This window comes from Phyllopteryx taeniolatus, chromosome 8 (assembly GCF_024500385.1).
Source record: "Phyllopteryx taeniolatus isolate TA_2022b chromosome 8, UOR_Ptae_1.2, whole genome shotgun sequence".
In the NCBI taxonomy this organism is placed as follows: domain Eukaryota; kingdom Metazoa; phylum Chordata; class Actinopteri; order Syngnathiformes; family Syngnathidae; genus Phyllopteryx; species Phyllopteryx taeniolatus.
The window spans coordinates 31482428-31498972 of NC_084509.1; the positions used below are offsets into that span (position 1 = coordinate 31482428).

The window sequence follows — 16545 nt, forward strand, 5'->3', positions numbered from 1 at the left end:
GTTCGAGTCCCTTCATGGTCGAGCATGTTTAGTTTCTGTATTGAGACTGGAAATTCCATTGTTTTATACAGGCGGCTTATTTCTCTGTCCTGGTTGTCAATGAGGGGATTCTGATGGCACAATAAGTGGCCATGGGGCCTAATGGAGAAGGCGTCTGACTTCGGATCAGAAGATTGAGGGTTCGAATTCCTTCATGGGTGAGGGTCTTTAGCTTCGGAAATGGGAAAACGTGCTCTTCCACAACACAGAGATCTTCACTCGCATGGGATTTTTTTGTTCAGTGATTACAGTAAATGACTATGTGGCCTAATGGGGAAGGCGTCTGACTTCGGATCAGTAGATTGAGGGTTCGAGTCCCTTCATGGTCAAGCATGTTTAGTTTCTGTATTGACACTGGCAATAGTGTTGTGTTTTATAGTCGTGGCTTATTTCTCTTTCAAAGTTGTCAATGAGGGGGATCTGATGGTACAATAAGCGGCCATGTGGCCTAATGGACAAGGCGTCTGACTTCGGATCAGAAGATTGAGGGTTCGAGTCCCTTCATGGTCAAGGCTCTTTAGCTTCGGAAATGGGAAAAGATAACCTCTTCTTCGACATACGGAGATCTTCACTCGCTGGGATGTTTTTTTTCTACGTCCTCATTGTCAATTTCAATGTTTACAGTAAATGACTATGTGGCCTAATGGAGAAGGCGTCTGACTTCGGATCAGAAGATTAAGGGTTCGAGTCCCTTCGTGGTCGAGCATGTTTAGTTTCTGTATTGAGAATGGCAATTGCATTGTATTGTGTTTGTCCGCTTATTTCTCTTTCCGTTGTCAATGAGGGGATTCTGATGGTACAATAAGTGGCCATGTGGCCTAATGGATAAGGCGTCTGACTTCGGATCAGAAGATTGAGGGTTGGAGTCCCTTCATGGTCGAGCATGTTTAGTTTCTGTATTGAGACTGGCAATAGTGTTGTGTTTTATAGTTGTGGCTTATTTCTCTTTCAAAGTTGTCAATGAGGGGGATCTGATGGTACAATAAGCGGCCATGTGGCCTAATGGACAAGGCGTCTGACTTCGCATCATCTTAGTACATGCAACATTTTAGTATTATGTTCTCTTCCACCCAGGTTGAATCCTGTTTCCAAAAGCCTTGAATGCAGGCTCTTGCGTAAGATATGTTGTCATTCTATTGCTTGTATTAAGTTCAAACTGAAGAGAAAACCAGAAACTTTACTCCGAAACACGTTAAGCATAAAAATGGCTGATTTGATTTCAGCACTGCATGAACATACACAGCTCTTCCTCGACATACGAAGATCTTCATAGGGTTGAATGCCGTTTCCACAAGTATCAGTATTCGGATCAGAAGACTGAGGGTTCGAGTCCCTTCATGGTCGAGCATGTTTCGTTTCTGTATTGAGACTGGCAATAGTATTGTCTTCTGGCTTATTTATATGTCCTCGTTGTCAATGAGGGGATTCTGATAGTACAATAAGCGGCCATGTGGCCTAATGGAGAAGGCGTCTGACTTCGGATCAGAAGATTAAGGGTTCGAGTCCCTTCATGGTCAAGCATGTTTCGTTTCTCTATTGAGAATGGCAATTGCATTGTATTGTGTCCGCTTATTTCTCTTTCCGTTGTCAATGAGGGGATTCTGATGGTACAATAAGCGGCCATGTGGCCTAATGGACAAGGCGTCTGACTTCGGATCAGAAGATTGTGGGTTCGAGTCCCTTCATGGTCAAGGCTCTTTAGCTTCGGAAATGGGAAAAGATAACCTCTTCTTCGACAAACGGAGATCTTCACTCGCTGGGATGTTTGTTTCTACGTCCTCATTGTCAATTTCAATGATTACAGTAAATGACTATGTGGCCTAATGGAGAAGGCGTCTGACTTCGGATCAGAAGATTGAGGGTTCGAGTCCCTTCATGGTCGAGCATGTTTAGTTTCTGTATTGAGACTGGAAATTCCATTGTTTTATACAGGCGGCTTATTTCTCTGTCCTGGTTGTCAATGAGGGGATTCTGATGGCACAATAAGTGGCCATGGGGCCTAATGGAGAAGGCGTCTGACTTCGGATCAGAAGATTGAGGGTTCGAATTCCTTCATGGGTGAGGGTCTTTAGCTTCGGAAATGGGAAAACGTGCTCTTCCACAACACAGAGATCTTCACTCGCATGGGATTTTTTTGTTCAGTGATTACAGTAAATGACTATGTGGCCTAATGGGGAAGGCGTCTGACTTCGGATCAGTAGATTGAGGGTTCGAGTCCCTTCATGGTCAAGCATGTTTAGTTTCTGTATTGACACTGGCAATAGTGTTGTGTTTTATAGTCGTGGCTTATTTCTCTTTCAAAGTTGTCAATGAGGGGGATCTGATGGTACAATAAGCGGCCATGTGGCCTAATGGACAAGGCGTCTGACTTCGGATCAGAAGATTGAGGGTTCGAGTCCCTTCATGGTCAAGGCTCTTTAGCTTCGGAAATGGGAAAAGATAAGCTCTTCTTCGACATACGGAGATCTTCACTCGCTGGGATGTTGTTTCTACGCCCTCATTGTTAATTCCAATGATTACACTAAATGCCTATGGGGGGCACAAGTCAGTGCAAACTGTAGGCCGGTCCCAAGCCCGGATAAATGCAGAGGGTTGCGTCAGGAAGGACATCCGGCTTAAAACCTTGCCAAACAAATATGAGCGTTCATCCAAAGAGTTCCATACCGGATCGGTCGTGGCCCGGTTTAACAACGTCCGCCACCGGCGCCGTCAACCTGCAGGGCGCTGTTGGAAATTCAGCTACTGTGGGTCGAAGTCAAAGAAGAAGAAGAAGAAGAGGTGGAAAGCGGGTTCTTCGGCAGAAAGAGAAGAGGAAAACACAGAGCCTAGAACTGAATGTGGGGACTTTGAATGTTGGGACTATGACAGGAAAATCTCGGGAGTTGGTTGACATGATGATTAGGAGAAAGGTTGATATATTGTGTGTCCAGGAGACCAGGTGGAAAGGCAGTAAGGCTAGAAGTTTAGGGGCAGGGTTTAAATTATTTTACCATGGTGTAGATGGGAAGAGAAATGGAGTCGGGGTTATTTTAAAAGAAGAGTTGGCTAAGAATGTCTTGGAGGTGAAAAGAGTATCAGATCGAGTGATGAGGCTGAAATTTGAAATTGAGGGTGTTATGTGTAATGTGATTAGTGGCTATGCCCCACAGGTAGGATGTGACCTAGAGGTGAAAGAGAAATTCTGGAAGGAGCTAGATGATGTAGTTCTGAGCATCCCAGACAGAGAGAGAGTCGTAATTGGTGCAGATTGTAATGGACATGTTGGTGAAGGTAATAAGGGTGATGAAGAAGTGATGGGTAAGTACGGTATCCAGGAAAGGAACTTGGAGGGACAGATGGTGGTAGACTTTGCAACAAGGATGCAAATGGCTGTAGTGAACACTTTTTTTCCAGAAGAGGCACGAACATAGGGTGACCTACAAGAGCGGAGGTAGAAGCACGCAGGTGGATTACATCTTGTGCAGACGATGTAATCTGAAGGAGGTTACCAACTGTAAGGTAGTGGTAGGGGAGAGTGTGGCTAGACAGCATAGGATGGTGGTGTGTAAGATGACTCTGGTGGTGGGGAGGAAAATTAGGAAGACAAAGGCAGAGAAGAGAACCATGTGGTGGAAGCTGAGACAGGACGAGTGTTGTGCAGCTTTTCGGGAAGAGGTGAGACAGGCTCTCGGTGGACGGGAAGAGCTTCCAGAAGACTGGACCACTGCAGCCAAGGTGATCAGAGAAGCAGGCAGGAGAGTACTTGGTGTATCTTCTGGCAGGAAAGGAGAGAAGGAGACTTGGTGGTGGAACCTCACAGTACAGGAAATCATACAAGGAAAACGGTTAGCTAAGAAGAAGTGGGACACTGAGAGGACCGAGGAGAGGCGAAAGGAATACATTGAGATGCGACACAGGGCAAAGGTAGAGGTGGCAAAGGCAAAACAAGAGGCATATGATGACATGTATGGCAGGTTGGACACTAAAGAAGGAGAAAAGGATCTATACAGGTTGGCCAGACAGAGGGATAGAGATGGGAAGGATGTGCAGCAGGTTAGGGTGATTAAGGATAGAGATGGAAATATGTTGACTGGTGCCAGCAGTGTGCTAGGTAGATGGAAAGAATACTTCGAGGAGTTGATGAATGAGGAAAATGATAGAGAAGGGAGAGTAGAAGAGGCAAGTGTTGTGGACCAGGAAGTGGCAATGATTAGTAAGGGGGAAGTTAGAAAGGCATTAAAGAGAATGAAAAATGGAAAGGCAGTTGGTCCTGATGACATACCTGTGGAGGTATGGAAGCATCTAGGAGAGGTGGCTGTGGAGTTTTTGACCAGCTTGTTCAATAGAATTCTAGTGCGTGAGAAGATGCCTGAGGAATGGAGGAAAAGTGTACTGGTGCCCATTTTTAAGAACAAAGGTGATGTGCAGAGCTGTGGCAACTATAGAGGAATAAAGTTGATGAGCCACACAATGAAGTTATGGGAAAGAGTAGTGGAGGCTAGACTCAGGACAGAAGTGAGTATTTGCGAGCAACAGTATGGTTTCATGCCTAGAAAGAGTACCACAGATGCATTATTTGCCTTGAGGATGTTGATGGAAAAGTACAGAGAAGGTCAGAAGGAGCTACATTGTGTCTTTGTAGATCTAGAGAAAGCCTATGACAGAGTACCCAGAGAGGAACTGTGGTACTGCATGCGGAAGTCTGGAGTGGCAGAGAAGTATGTTAGAATAATACAGGACATGTACGAGGGCAGCAGAACAGCGGTGAGGTGTGCTGTCGGTGTGACAGAAGAATTTAAGGTGGACGTGGGACTGCATCAGGGATCAGCCCTGAGCCCCTTCCTTTTTGCAGTGGTGATGGATAGGTTGACAGATGAGGTTAGACTGGAATCCCCGTGGACCATGATGTTTGCAGATGACATTGTGATCTGCAGTGAAAGCAGGGAGCAGCTGGAGGAACAGTTAGAAAGATGGAGGCATGCACTGGAAAGCAGAGGAATGAAGATTAGCCGAAGTAAGACAGAATATATGTGCATGAATGAGAGGGGTGGTGGGGGAAGAATGAGGCTCCAGGGAGAAGAGATGGCAAGGGTAGAGGACTTTAAATACTTGGGGTCAACCGTCCAGAGCAATGGTGAGTGTGGTCAGGAAGTGAAGAAACGGGTCCAAGCAGGTTGGAACGGGTGGAGGAAGGTGTCAGGTGTGTTATGTGACAGAAGAGTCTCTGCTAGGATGAAGGGCAAAGTTTATAAAACAGTGGTGAGGCCAGCCATGATGTATGGATTAGAGACAGTGGCACTGAAGAGAAAACAGGAAGCAGAGCTGGAGGTGGCGGAAATGAAGATGTTGAGGTTCGCTCTCGGAGTGACCAGGTTGGATAAAATTAGAAATGAGCTCATCAGAGGGACAGCCAAGGTTCGATGTTTTGGAGACAAAGTTAGAGAGAGCAGACTTCAATGGTTTGGACACGTCCAGAGGAGAGAGAGTGAGTATATTGGTAGAAGGATGATGATGATGGAGCTGCCAGGCAAGAGAGCTAGAGGAAGACCAAAGAGAAGGTTGATGGATGTCGTGAGGGAAGACATGATGGCAGTTGGTGTTCGAGAGGAGGATGCAGGAGATAGGCTCTCATGGAAAAGGATGACGCGCTGTGGCGACCCCTAACGGGACAAGCCGAAAGGAAAAGAAGAAGAAGAAGACAGTAAATGACTATGTGGCCTAATGGAGAAGGCGTCTGACTTCGGATCAGAAGATTGAGGGTTTGAGTCCCTTCATGGTCAAGGGTCTTTAGCTTCGGAAATGGGAAAACGTGCTCTTCAACACAGAGATCTTGACTCGCATGGGATTTTTTTGTCGTGATTACAGCCGACTTTTTTTGAAAGCTGTTGTCCCAAAAGGGCTAACATGTGGCCATGTGGCCTAATGGAGAAGGCGTCTGACTACGGATCAGAAGATTGAGGGTTCGAGTCCCTTTGTGGGCGATCATGTTTAGTTTCTGTATTGACACTGGCAATAGTGTTGTGTTTTATAGGCGTGGCTTATTTCTCTTTCAAAGTTGTCAATGAGGGGGATCTGATGGTACAATAAGCGGCCATGTGGCCTAATGGACAAGGCGTCTGACTTCGGATCAGAAGATTGAGGGTTCGAGTCCCTTCATGGTCAAGGCTCTTTAGCTTCGGAAATGGGAAAAGATAAGCTCTTCTTCGACATACGGAGATCTTCACTCGCTGGGATGTTGTTTCTACGCCCTCATTGTTAATTCCAATGATTACACTAAATGCCTATGGGGGGCACAAGTCAGTGCAAACTGTAGGCCGGTCCCAAGCCCGGATAAATGCAGAGGGTTGCGTCAGGAAGGACATCCGGCTTAAAACCTTGCCAAACAAATATGAGCGTTCATCCAAAGAGTTCCATACCGGATCGGTCGTGGCCCGGGTTAACAACGTCCGCCACCGGCGCCGTCAACCTGCAGGGCGCTGTTGGAAATTCAGCTACTGTGGGTCGAAGTCAAAGAAGAAGAAGAAGAAGAGGTGGAAAGCGGGTTCTTCGGCAGAAAGAGAAGAGGAAAACACAGAGCCTAGAACTGAATGTGGGGACTTTGAATGTTGGGACTATGACAGGAAAATCTCGGGAGTTGGTTGACATGATGATTAGGAGAAAGGTTGATATATTGTGTGTCCAGGAGACCAGGTGGAAAGGCAGTAAGGCTAGAAGTTTAGGGGCAGGGTTTAAATTATTTTACCATGGTGTAGATGGGAAGAGAAATGGAGTCGGGGTTATTTTAAAAGAAGAGTTGGCTAAGAATGTCTTGGAGGTGAAAAGAGTATCAGATCGAGTGATGAGGCTGAAATTTGAAATTGAGGGTGTTATGTGTAATGTGATTAGTGGCTATGCCCCACAGGTAGGATGTGACCTAGAGGTGAAAGAGAAATTCTGGAAGGAGCTAGATGATGTAGTTCTGAGCATCCCAGACAGAGAGAGAGTCGTAATTGGTGCAGATTGTAATGGACATGTTGGTGAAGGTAATAAGGGTGATGAAGAAGTGATGGGTAAGTACGGTATCCAGGAAAGGAACTTGGAGGGACAGATGGTGGTAGACTTTGCAACAAGGATGCAAATGGCTGTAGTGAACACTTTTTTCCAGAAGAGGCACGAACATAGGGTGACCTACAAGAGCGGAGGTAGAAGCACGCAGGTGGATTACATCTTGTGCAGACGATGTAATCTGAAGGAGGTTACCAACTGTAAGGTAGTGGTAGGGGAGAGTGTGGCTAGACAGCATAGGATGGTGGTGTGTAAGATGACTCTGGTGGTGGGGAGGAAAATTAGGAAGACAAAGGCAGAGAAGAGAACCATGTGGTGGAAGCTGAGACAGGACGAGTGTTGTGCAGCTTTTCGGGAAGAGGTGAGACAGGCTCTCGGTGGACGGGAAGAGCTTCCAGAAGACTGGACCACTGCAGCCAAGGTGATCAGAGAAGCAGGCAGGAGAGTACTTGGTGTATCTTCTGGCAGGAAAGGAGAGAAGGAGACTTGGTGGTGGAACCTCACAGTACAGGAAATCATACAAGGAAAACGGTTAGCTAAGAAGAAGTGGGACACTGAGAGGACCGAGGAGAGGCGAAAGGAATACATTGAGATGCGACACAGGGCAAAGGTAGAGGTGGCAAAGGCAAAACAAGAGGCATATGATGACATGTATGGCAGGTTGGACACTAAAGAAGGAGAAAAGGATCTATACAGGTTGGCCAGACAGAGGGATAGAGATGGGAAGGATGTGCAGCAGGTTAGGGTGATTAAGGATAGAGATGGAAATATGTTGACTGGTGCCAGCAGTGTGCTAGGTAGATGGAAAGAATACTTCGAGGAGTTGATGAATGAGGAAAATGATAGAGAAGGGAGAGTAGAAGAGGCAAGTGTTGTGGACCAGGAAGTGGCAATGATTAGTAAGGGGGAAGTTAGAAAGGCATTAAAGAGAATGAAAAATGGAAAGGCAGTTGGTCCTGATGACATACCTGTGGAGGTATGGAAGCATCTAGGAGAGGTGGCTGTGGAGTTTTTGACCAGCTTGTTCAATAGAATTCTAGTGCGTGAGAAGATGCCTGAGGAATGGAGGAAAAGTGTACTGGTGCCCATTTTTAAGAACAAAGGTGATGTGCAGAGCTGTGGCAACTATAGAGGAATAAAGTTGATGAGCCACACAATGAAGTTATGGGAAAGAGTAGTGGAGGCTAGACTCAGGACAGAAGTGAGTATTTGCGAGCAACAGTATGGTTTCATGCCTAGAAAGAGTACCACAGATGCATTATTTGCCTTGAGGATGTTGATGGAAAAGTACAGAGAAGGTCAGAAGGAGCTACATTGTGTCTTTGTAGATCTAGAGAAAGCCTATGACAGAGTACCCAGAGAGGAACTGTGGTACTGCATGCGGAAGTCTGGAGTGGCAGAGAAGTATGTTAGAATAATACAGGACATGTACGAGGGCAGCAGAACAGCGGTGAGGTGTGCTGTCGGTGTGACAGAAGAATTTAAGGTGGACGTGGGACTGCATCAGGGATCAGCCCTGAGCCCCTTCCTTTTTGCAGTGGTGATGGATAGGTTGACAGATGAGGTTAGACTGGAATCCCCGTGGACCATGATGTTTGCAGATGACATTGTGATCTGCAGTGAAAGCAGGGAGCAGCTGGAGGAACAGTTAGAAAGATGGAGGCATGCACTGGAAAGCAGAGGAATGAAGATTAGCCGAAGTAAGACAGAATATATGTGCATGAATGAGAGGGGTGGTGGGGGAAGAATGAGGCTCCAGGGAGAAGAGATGGCAAGGGTAGAGGACTTTAAATACTTGGGGTCAACCGTCCAGAGCAATGGTGAGTGTGGTCAGGAAGTGAAGAAACGGGTCCAAGCAGGTTGGAACGGGTGGAGGAAGGTGTCAGGTGTGTTATGTGACAGAAGAGTCTCTGCTAGGATGAAGGGCAAAGTTTATAAAACAGTGGTGAGGCCAGCCATGATGTATGGATTAGAGACAGTGGCACTGAAGAGAAAACAGGAAGCAGAGCTGGAGGTGGCGGAAATGAAGATGTTGAGGTTCGCTCTCGGAGTGACCAGGTTGGATAAAATTAGAAATGAGCTCATCAGAGGGACAGCCAAGGTTCGATGTTTTGGAGACAAAGTTAGAGAGAGCAGACTTCAATGGTTTGGACACGTCCAGAGGAGAGAGAGTGAGTATATTGGTAGAAGGATGATGATGATGGAGCTGCCAGGCAAGAGAGCTAGAGGAAGACCAAAGAGAAGGTTGATGGATGTCGTGAGGGAAGACATGATGGCAGTTGGTGTTCGAGAGGAGGATGCAGGAGATAGGCTCTCATGGAAAAGGATGACGCGCTGTGGCGACCCCTAACGGGACAAGCCGAAAGGAAAAGAAGAAGAAGAAGACAGTAAATGACTATGTGGCCTAATGGAGAAGGCGTCTGACTTCGGATCAGAAGATTGAGGGTTTGAGTCCCTTCATGGTCAAGGGTCTTTAGCTTCGGAAATGGGAAAACGTGCTCTTCAACACAGAGATCTTGACTCGCATGGGATTTTTTTGTCGTGATTACAGCCGACTTTTTTTGAAAGCTGTTGTCCCAAAAGGGCTAACATGTGGCCATGTGGCCTAATGGAGAAGGCGTCTGACTACGGATCAGAAGATTGAGGGTTCGAGTCCCTTTGTGGGCGATCATGTTTAGTTTCTGTATTGACACTGGCAATAGTGTTGTGTTTTATAGGCGTGGCTTATTTCTCTTTCAAAGTTGTCAATGAGGGGGATCTGATGGTACAATAAGCGGCCATGTGGCCTAATGGAGAAGGCGTCTGACTTCGGATCAGAATATTGAGGGTTTGAGTCCCTTCATGGTCGAGCATGTTTAGTTTCTGTATTGAGACTGGCAATGGTTTAGTGGCTTATTTCTCTGTCCTAGTTGTCAATGAGGGGATTCTGATGGCACAATAAGTGGCCATGTGGCCTAATGGACAAGGTGTCTGACTTCGGATCAGAAGATTGAGGGTTTGAGTCCCTTCATGGTCAAGGGTCTTTAGCTTCGGAAATGGGAAAACGTGCTCTTCAACACAGAGATCTTGACTCGCATGGGATTTTTTTGTCGTGATTACAGCCGACTTTTTTTGAAAGCTGTTGTCCCAAAAGGGCTAACATGTGGCCATGTGGCCTAATGGAGAAGGCGTCTGACTACGGATCAGAAGATTGAGGGTTCGAGTCCCTTTGTGGGCGATCATGTTTAGTTTCTGTATTGACACTGGCAATAGTGTTGTGTTTTATAGGCGTGGCTTATTTCTCTTTCAAAGTTGTCAATGAGGGGGATCTGATGGTACAATAAGCGGCCATGTGGCCTAATGGAGAAGGCGTCTGACTTCGGATCAGAATATTGAGGGTTTGAGTCCCTTCATGGTCGAGCATGTTTAGTTTCTGTATTGAGACTGGCAATGGTTTAGTGGCTTATTTCTCTGTCCTAGTTGTCAATGAGGGGATTCTGATGGCACAATAAGTGGCCATGTGGCCTAATGGACAAGGTGTCTGACTTCGGATCAGAAGATTGAGGGTTTGAGTCCCTTCATGGTCAAGGGTGATGAGTTTGTCAGTAATGTGATGTGTTATACCATTTTTGAGCACAGTTTCCAAAAGCAACTCAAATGCTGGATGCTTTCAATGCAATACCTTGATTTACAAAGATCTTACAGTTGAGTTTCATCCCTTCAACAAGCAGGGACCACACCGCGAATAGTGAACGTTGAAAAAAAAATTATTCAGCTATATTTCTCTGTCCTCATTGTCAATGAGGGGATTTTGTTGGTACAATTGAAACCTTACTTCCATCACACCAATTTCTGCTTTCCTAATTAGCTTATAAGGTCTTTGGCACCATCTTGTGTTATTTTAGGACATTACAGAAAGTGCACAAAACTATAAAAATCTGGGAATTTCTCAGGGTGTCGCTGATGTTAGTTCAGTGGCATAATGGAAAAAGCGTCTGACTTCTGATCAGAAGATTGAGGGTTCGAGTCCCTCCATGGTCAACGGTCTTCTGCTTCGGAAACAAACTTTGTAAATCAAGGTATTGCATTTGAGTTGCTTTTGGAAACATTGCTCAAAATGGTATAAAACACAACACTATTGCCAGTCTCAATAGAGAAACTAAACATGCTCGACCATGAAGGGACTCGAACCCTCAATCTTCTGATCCGAAGTCAGACGCCTTCTCCATTAGGCCACATAGCCACTTGCTGCACCGCCATTGACAATGAGGTCAGAGAAACAAAACATCCCTTGCGAGTGATCGTATGTCGAGGAAGAGCAAATCTTTTCCCATTTCCGAAGCTAAAGACCATTGACCATGAAGTGTCTCGAAACCTCAATCTTCTGATCTGAAGTCAGACACCTTCTCCATGAGGCAACATAGTCATTTACTGTCATCACTGGAATTGACAATGAGGACATAGAAACAAAACATCCCAGCGAGTGAAAATCTCCGTATGTCGAAGAAGAGCTTATCTTTTCCCATTTCCGAAGCTAAAGAGCTTTAACCATGAAGGGACTCGAACCCTCAATCTTCTGATCCGAAGTCAGACGCCTTCTCCATTAGGCCACATGGCCACTTGTCACACTGCCATTGACAATGAGGTCAGAGAAACAAAACATCCCATGCGAGTGAAGATCTCCATATGTCGAGGAAGAGCAAATCTTTTCCCATTTCCGAAGCTAAAGACCATTGACCATGAAGGGTCTCGAAACCTCAATCTTCTGATCTGAAGTCAGACACCTTCTCCATGAGGCCACATAGTCATTTACTGTCATCACTGGAATTGACAATGAGGACATAGAAACAAAACATCCCAGCGAGTGAAGATCTCCGTATGTCGAAGAAGAGCTTATCTTTTCCCATTTCCGAAGCTAAAGAGCTTTGACCATGAAGGGACTCGAACCCTCAATCTTCTGATCTGAAGTCAGACACCTTCTCCATGAGGCAACATAGTCATTTACTGTCATCACTGGAATTGACAATGAGGTCAGAGAAACAAAACATCCCATGCGAGTGAAGATCTCCATATGTCGAGGAAGCGCAAATCTTTTCCCATTTCCGAAGCTAAAGAGCTTTGACCATGAAGGGACTCGAACCCTCAATCTTCTGATCCGAAGTCAGACGCCTTCTCCATTAGGCCACATAGCCACTTGCTGCACCGCCATTGACAATGAGGTCAGAGAAACAAAACATCCCTTGCGAGTGAAGATCGTATGTCGAGGAAGAGCAAATCTTTTCCCATTTCCGAAGCTAAAGACCATTGACCATGAAGGGTCTCGAAACCTCAATCTTCTGATCTGAAATCAGACACCTTCTCCATGAGACAACATAGTCATTTACTGTCATCACTGGAATTGACAATGAGGACATAGAAACAAAACATCCCAGCGAGTGAAAATCTCCGTATGTCGAAGAAGAGCTTATCTTTTCCCATTTCCGAAGCTAAAGAGCTTTAACCATGAAGGGACTCGAACCCTCAATCTTCTGATCCGAAGTCAGACGCCTTCTCCATTAGGCCACATGGCCACTTGTCAAACTGCCATTGACAATGAGGTCAGAGAAACAAAACATCCCATGCGAGTGAAGATCTCCATATGTCGAGGAAGAGCGAATCTTTTCCCATTTCCGAAGCTAAAGAGCTTTGACCATGAAGGGACTCGATCCCTCAATCTTCTGATCCGAAGTCAGACGCCTTATCCATTAGGCCACATAGTCATTTGCTAAGTCTTAATGCATTGCACATTGTCATTTTCAAAGCTGAAGAGCCTACGGGACTCGAATCCTCAATCTTCCTTCGGCCACGTGGCCACGTGTGAATGAATACAATGAATCGCGCCAAAGATTCAGCTCAACAACGGTATGAAGACCTTTGTATGTCGAGGATAGCAGCGGTCCACTACAATGAAGTGATGAAACTAAGATCTTTCTCAATCAAGTTCTAGCATTTGAGTTGCTTTTGGAAACATTGCTCAAAATAATGAAATGAAAAGAGAACATGCGGCATCTTAGTATCATGTCTTCCACAAGTATTTCATGCAGGCTCTTGTTCAAGATACATTGTCATTCTATTGCTTGTATTAAAAGTTAACTTTGACCCCCAAAACACTTAAATGAAACAATATTTAAGCATAAAAACAAATGGCTTACAGATGATTTGATTTCAGCACTGCATAAACATACGCAGCTCTTCCTCGACATACCGTTTTTGAGATGTATCACTTCAACATCCGTATTCCCTTGACAATTACTACTTTCCTATCAGCTTAGGTCGCCATTTTGTGACATCTTAGCATGTTACAGAAAAGAGCATAAAAAAAAAATGAGTTTCTCAGGAAATAGCTGAGGATAGCTTCGGATCAGAAGATTGAGGTTTTCGAGTCCCTTCACGGTCCAACATAAATTTAAGGAACCACATTTGACCAAAGTTAACGTAACAATCACCAGTTAAGCTAGTCATCGCGACTCAGTCAACAAAACACAAACCGCTAACTACACTAGCTAGCCGCAATAGATTCAAACTGTGCGTTGTGTGTGTGCGCGTGGAAAGAATTTCGATTTTTATAGCTTGCTATATTTCTCTTGTGGCCAGCGTCAGTGTTGTGAAGCTCGATTTAACGTAGAATCGTGTGCTCGGCCGACCCTGCTTCTATCACACATTTTCCATTAGCATGCGCGACAGCCGCCGCCGACCTCCGGCTGACCCGCGCAACGGTGACATTTTAAAAACGAGCGCTCGGGTTTCGTCTGCGTCGACTGTTTGAACGGCACGTCACGGCGGCGGGCTTCCGAACGAGACCGAGAACCTTCTGGGATGTTCGTCGCGCTCCCTCAATAGCCGCTCGGTTTAGCATCCCCCTGCACCATTAAGCTTTTATAATGGCGCCATCATTTGCATGGCGGCGGGAACGCGAGACCCGGATGATTAAAAGATGAGCTCGTCCCGCTGTCCGCTCAGACGCACAACAGATTGCGGACCGCTCGGCGTTGTGGAGACACTTGAAGTGCAGCCAACGTGCACGCGCTCTTTTCCCATTTTGATGTATTTTTTTGGGGGGTGGCTTTATAGTTGCTGCAAAGAACACAACAGGTGGCCCTCTTTTTTTGTGCAAAACATCGCTCGTTGCCTGGAAAATAAACACCGGAGCCATTTGAAAGACGGCAGGTGTTACACTTTGGTTTGCAGTTTCTTTCTTTCTTTCCTTATTTTGAAACTATGCATGCGGGATGAAAAGCCAGCTTTTTGAGGGCCGGGCCGCAGTCACAGGAGACCTTTCACTTCTTATTTTTTCCCCCCCAGCAAATAACTGCCACTTGCTGTTTATCCAATTTGACACACACAAAAAAGCCGCACTGTTGCTTGTCCAACAAGTGCCATTATCAGTGACAAGAAAATGAGAAAGTGAAAGCAGCACAAGCTTTGCGCAAAGATAAAGCTTTGTGAAATCAGACATCAAAAGGTTGTCTCCTTTCAGAATGTATCTATGGAGGGAGAGTTTTTCATATTTAATATGTGTGTACAAATAGTCAATTTAAAAAAAAAAAAAACATAATTTCCCTAGTTTTTGTAGACTTTCAAGCACTGGTGTCAAACTGAAGGCCCGGGGGCCAGATGTGGCCCACCATGTCATTTTATGTGGCCGACGAAAGCAAATCATGTGCATCTACTTCATGTTTCTTGCTAAAAATCTGTTCCAAAATTTGAATAATGTTGAAAGATTACAAGTGTTTTTTGTTTTTTTGTTACCAAACCACTGTTGGAAATAAATTGGACAATCGTTGAACAAATTGTTTTCCTTGACTTTGTATTTCAAAACTAGTTATCCATCATTTTTTTGCTGTATACTGTATGTAATAATATGATGAGGAAATTATAAATGTCTACAGTTTGAAAGTCCTAACAGCCCTCTAAGAGAAGCCATAACTACAGGAATCAAATTATGATTTATTTTTTCATTCCTTAACTTCCCAGGTGTCTTAAAATGGGTGCAAAATTTCTGGTCCATTTCCATGGGAAGTTAAGCCAAGGAATTTTGGAAAAAACTAAGCATAAATATCAACAAAAATAGTACATTTAAAAAGCATGACATTTCAATAGATTTATCCGTAACGAGAACTAAAGAGTAAAAGAATTTAACTGAACAATCATTGAAGAAGAAAGAACACGACTCGTCCTCTCGACCCAACCCAATCAACAATTAAGAAATGTCAGCAGGTGAATGCTTTGCATACCTTTCAAGGTCAAAAAATGCAAAAAGATTACGTTTTATAGAAGATAAATACAGTTAACCTTATTATTTAGTGGGGGGGACGGGACAATGTAAATGTATGCACCTTCAGACTTAAATATCACTTTTAATCCCAGTCAGTTATTAAAATCTCCCAAATGCAAAGCCCTCGGGGTGCATGGGCCAATTCTTCTGCTCCACAAATTCTACCTAGCAACATGTGATGCGTGTGATCACCCTCCCCCGGGGGTGTGTGCCCCCGGCCAACACCAACGGTTGTGCCTGCCCCACACATTTTGCCTAGCAACAAGGGCACTTCTGGACCCGCTAAACAGCAAAAAAACAAAATCTGTACTGAAGTCATTTGCTGGAGTGCCATCGGAGAAAATTTCATTTTCATTGATTTCAGATTTTATTTTTACTTCGGTACAAGAATTATACATACATTTACCAGAGGGTTTTTCTTTTGACACCAATATCTGTACTTGTACTTAATTACACGCTAATGTGATGACTTTTGGCACTTCTCCTTGTAACCAAATGCAACGTCCATAATAAAATGCCTTCCCTCAGTGGTCCAAAATGAGAAATAAAAAAAGGCCCAAGTTGGGCATTTTTTGTTGTTGGATTGCTTTGACCTAAATACATATTACATCTATTTTCAAACCAGACAGCAACCTGTTTTTTCCCCTTGTGCTATATAAATTGCATTAGGATAAAGGGAGTTTATTTATAGCCAAGCGTGATTTACGTGACGCTTTAATCAATATCAAGAGCAATTAGACCGCTTTTCTTCCCTTTACAAGGCCACACATTACAGCGGTGACAGCAAATATCGGGCTGTTAAAAAAGGGGTGTTCATCATCTTTCTTTTCCACACTTTGTTGTCCTTCAAAATGCCATTTAAGATAACATCATAGGCTCAATCATATGGGAAACTTCACATTTTTGTTCTTCTTGTCAGGCAAATTGCTGGAAGCCCAAAATACAATCTTCACTACACGGCCGATCGGATCTTAAAAATATGTTTATTAAATGAGTTTGCCATTCATTGACACACAGATCCTGTAACCCATTTGAACTTTCTTGCTAACCAAAACAGCAGCACTCAGCAAGTCTCTCCATTTATCTTCTTGATCATCAACCCGCCCGCTAATCGAAGGATTGCGGCGATGTATCGCGAACTGGAAGTCGACCGTTTTGCTTTGACGTCGGCATTTTGGCCGGTTTGCAGC

General features: G+C 44.7%; 25 non-coding genes across 25 annotated transcripts in view; 20 read left to right on the forward strand and 5 right to left on the reverse strand.

Annotated features, from left to right (window-relative positions):
* trnar-ucg (transfer RNA arginine (anticodon UCG)) overlaps positions 1-21 on the forward strand; it is a 73-nt gene extending 52 nt beyond the window's left edge. The window contains exon 1 of the tRNA in view: positions 1-21. This exon is cut by the window's left edge and continues 52 nt beyond it. This is a non-coding gene — a tRNA (tRNA-Arg).
* Positions 22-295: 274 nt separating this feature from the next.
* On the forward strand, positions 296-368 carry trnar-ucg (transfer RNA arginine (anticodon UCG)). The gene has a single exon. It is a non-coding gene; the product is annotated as a tRNA-Arg (tRNA).
* A 108-nt stretch (positions 369-476) lies between these two features.
* trnar-ucg (transfer RNA arginine (anticodon UCG)) lies at positions 477-549 on the forward strand. Its single transcript has one exon. It is a non-coding gene; the product is annotated as a tRNA-Arg (tRNA).
* Positions 550-668: 119 nt separating this feature from the next.
* trnar-ucg (transfer RNA arginine (anticodon UCG)) lies at positions 669-741 on the forward strand. The gene has a single exon. It is a non-coding gene; the product is annotated as a tRNA-Arg (tRNA).
* A 105-nt stretch (positions 742-846) lies between these two features.
* trnar-ucg (transfer RNA arginine (anticodon UCG)) lies at positions 847-919 on the forward strand. The gene has a single exon. It is a non-coding gene; the product is annotated as a tRNA-Arg (tRNA).
* A 564-nt stretch (positions 920-1483) lies between these two features.
* On the forward strand, positions 1484-1556 carry trnar-ucg (transfer RNA arginine (anticodon UCG)). Its single transcript has one exon. It is a non-coding gene; the product is annotated as a tRNA-Arg (tRNA).
* Positions 1557-1657: 101 nt separating this feature from the next.
* Positions 1658-1730, forward strand: trnar-ucg (transfer RNA arginine (anticodon UCG)). The gene has a single exon. It is a non-coding gene; the product is annotated as a tRNA-Arg (tRNA).
* A 118-nt stretch (positions 1731-1848) lies between these two features.
* Positions 1849-1921, forward strand: trnar-ucg (transfer RNA arginine (anticodon UCG)). Its single transcript has one exon. It is a non-coding gene; the product is annotated as a tRNA-Arg (tRNA).
* Positions 1922-2195: 274 nt separating this feature from the next.
* Positions 2196-2268, forward strand: trnar-ucg (transfer RNA arginine (anticodon UCG)). The gene has a single exon. It is a non-coding gene; the product is annotated as a tRNA-Arg (tRNA).
* A 108-nt stretch (positions 2269-2376) lies between these two features.
* Positions 2377-2449, forward strand: trnar-ucg (transfer RNA arginine (anticodon UCG)). The gene has a single exon. It is a non-coding gene; the product is annotated as a tRNA-Arg (tRNA).
* A 3276-nt stretch (positions 2450-5725) lies between these two features.
* trnar-ucg (transfer RNA arginine (anticodon UCG)) lies at positions 5726-5798 on the forward strand. Its single transcript has one exon. It is a non-coding gene; the product is annotated as a tRNA-Arg (tRNA).
* Positions 5799-5926: 128 nt separating this feature from the next.
* trnar-acg (transfer RNA arginine (anticodon ACG)) lies at positions 5927-5999 on the forward strand. Its single transcript has one exon. It is a non-coding gene; the product is annotated as a tRNA-Arg (tRNA).
* A 108-nt stretch (positions 6000-6107) lies between these two features.
* Positions 6108-6180, forward strand: trnar-ucg (transfer RNA arginine (anticodon UCG)). Its single transcript has one exon. It is a non-coding gene; the product is annotated as a tRNA-Arg (tRNA).
* A 3275-nt stretch (positions 6181-9455) lies between these two features.
* On the forward strand, positions 9456-9528 carry trnar-ucg (transfer RNA arginine (anticodon UCG)). The gene has a single exon. It is a non-coding gene; the product is annotated as a tRNA-Arg (tRNA).
* A 128-nt stretch (positions 9529-9656) lies between these two features.
* trnar-acg (transfer RNA arginine (anticodon ACG)) lies at positions 9657-9729 on the forward strand. Its single transcript has one exon. It is a non-coding gene; the product is annotated as a tRNA-Arg (tRNA).
* Positions 9730-9837: 108 nt separating this feature from the next.
* Positions 9838-9910, forward strand: trnar-ucg (transfer RNA arginine (anticodon UCG)). Its single transcript has one exon. It is a non-coding gene; the product is annotated as a tRNA-Arg (tRNA).
* Positions 9911-10005: 95 nt separating this feature from the next.
* On the forward strand, positions 10006-10078 carry trnar-ucg (transfer RNA arginine (anticodon UCG)). Its single transcript has one exon. It is a non-coding gene; the product is annotated as a tRNA-Arg (tRNA).
* A 128-nt stretch (positions 10079-10206) lies between these two features.
* trnar-acg (transfer RNA arginine (anticodon ACG)) lies at positions 10207-10279 on the forward strand. The gene has a single exon. It is a non-coding gene; the product is annotated as a tRNA-Arg (tRNA).
* A 108-nt stretch (positions 10280-10387) lies between these two features.
* Positions 10388-10460, forward strand: trnar-ucg (transfer RNA arginine (anticodon UCG)). Its single transcript has one exon. It is a non-coding gene; the product is annotated as a tRNA-Arg (tRNA).
* Positions 10461-10555: 95 nt separating this feature from the next.
* Positions 10556-10628, forward strand: trnar-ucg (transfer RNA arginine (anticodon UCG)). Its single transcript has one exon. It is a non-coding gene; the product is annotated as a tRNA-Arg (tRNA).
* Positions 10629-11211: 583 nt separating this feature from the next.
* Positions 11212-11284, reverse strand: trnar-ucg (transfer RNA arginine (anticodon UCG)). Its single transcript has one exon. It is a non-coding gene; the product is annotated as a tRNA-Arg (tRNA).
* Positions 11285-11586: 302 nt separating this feature from the next.
* On the reverse strand, positions 11587-11659 carry trnar-ucg (transfer RNA arginine (anticodon UCG)). Its single transcript has one exon. It is a non-coding gene; the product is annotated as a tRNA-Arg (tRNA).
* Positions 11660-12160: 501 nt separating this feature from the next.
* On the reverse strand, positions 12161-12233 carry trnar-ucg (transfer RNA arginine (anticodon UCG)). Its single transcript has one exon. It is a non-coding gene; the product is annotated as a tRNA-Arg (tRNA).
* Positions 12234-12538: 305 nt separating this feature from the next.
* trnar-ucg (transfer RNA arginine (anticodon UCG)) lies at positions 12539-12611 on the reverse strand. Its single transcript has one exon. It is a non-coding gene; the product is annotated as a tRNA-Arg (tRNA).
* A 116-nt stretch (positions 12612-12727) lies between these two features.
* On the reverse strand, positions 12728-12800 carry trnar-ucg (transfer RNA arginine (anticodon UCG)). Its single transcript has one exon. It is a non-coding gene; the product is annotated as a tRNA-Arg (tRNA).
* Positions 12801-16545: the final 3745 nt, after the last annotated feature.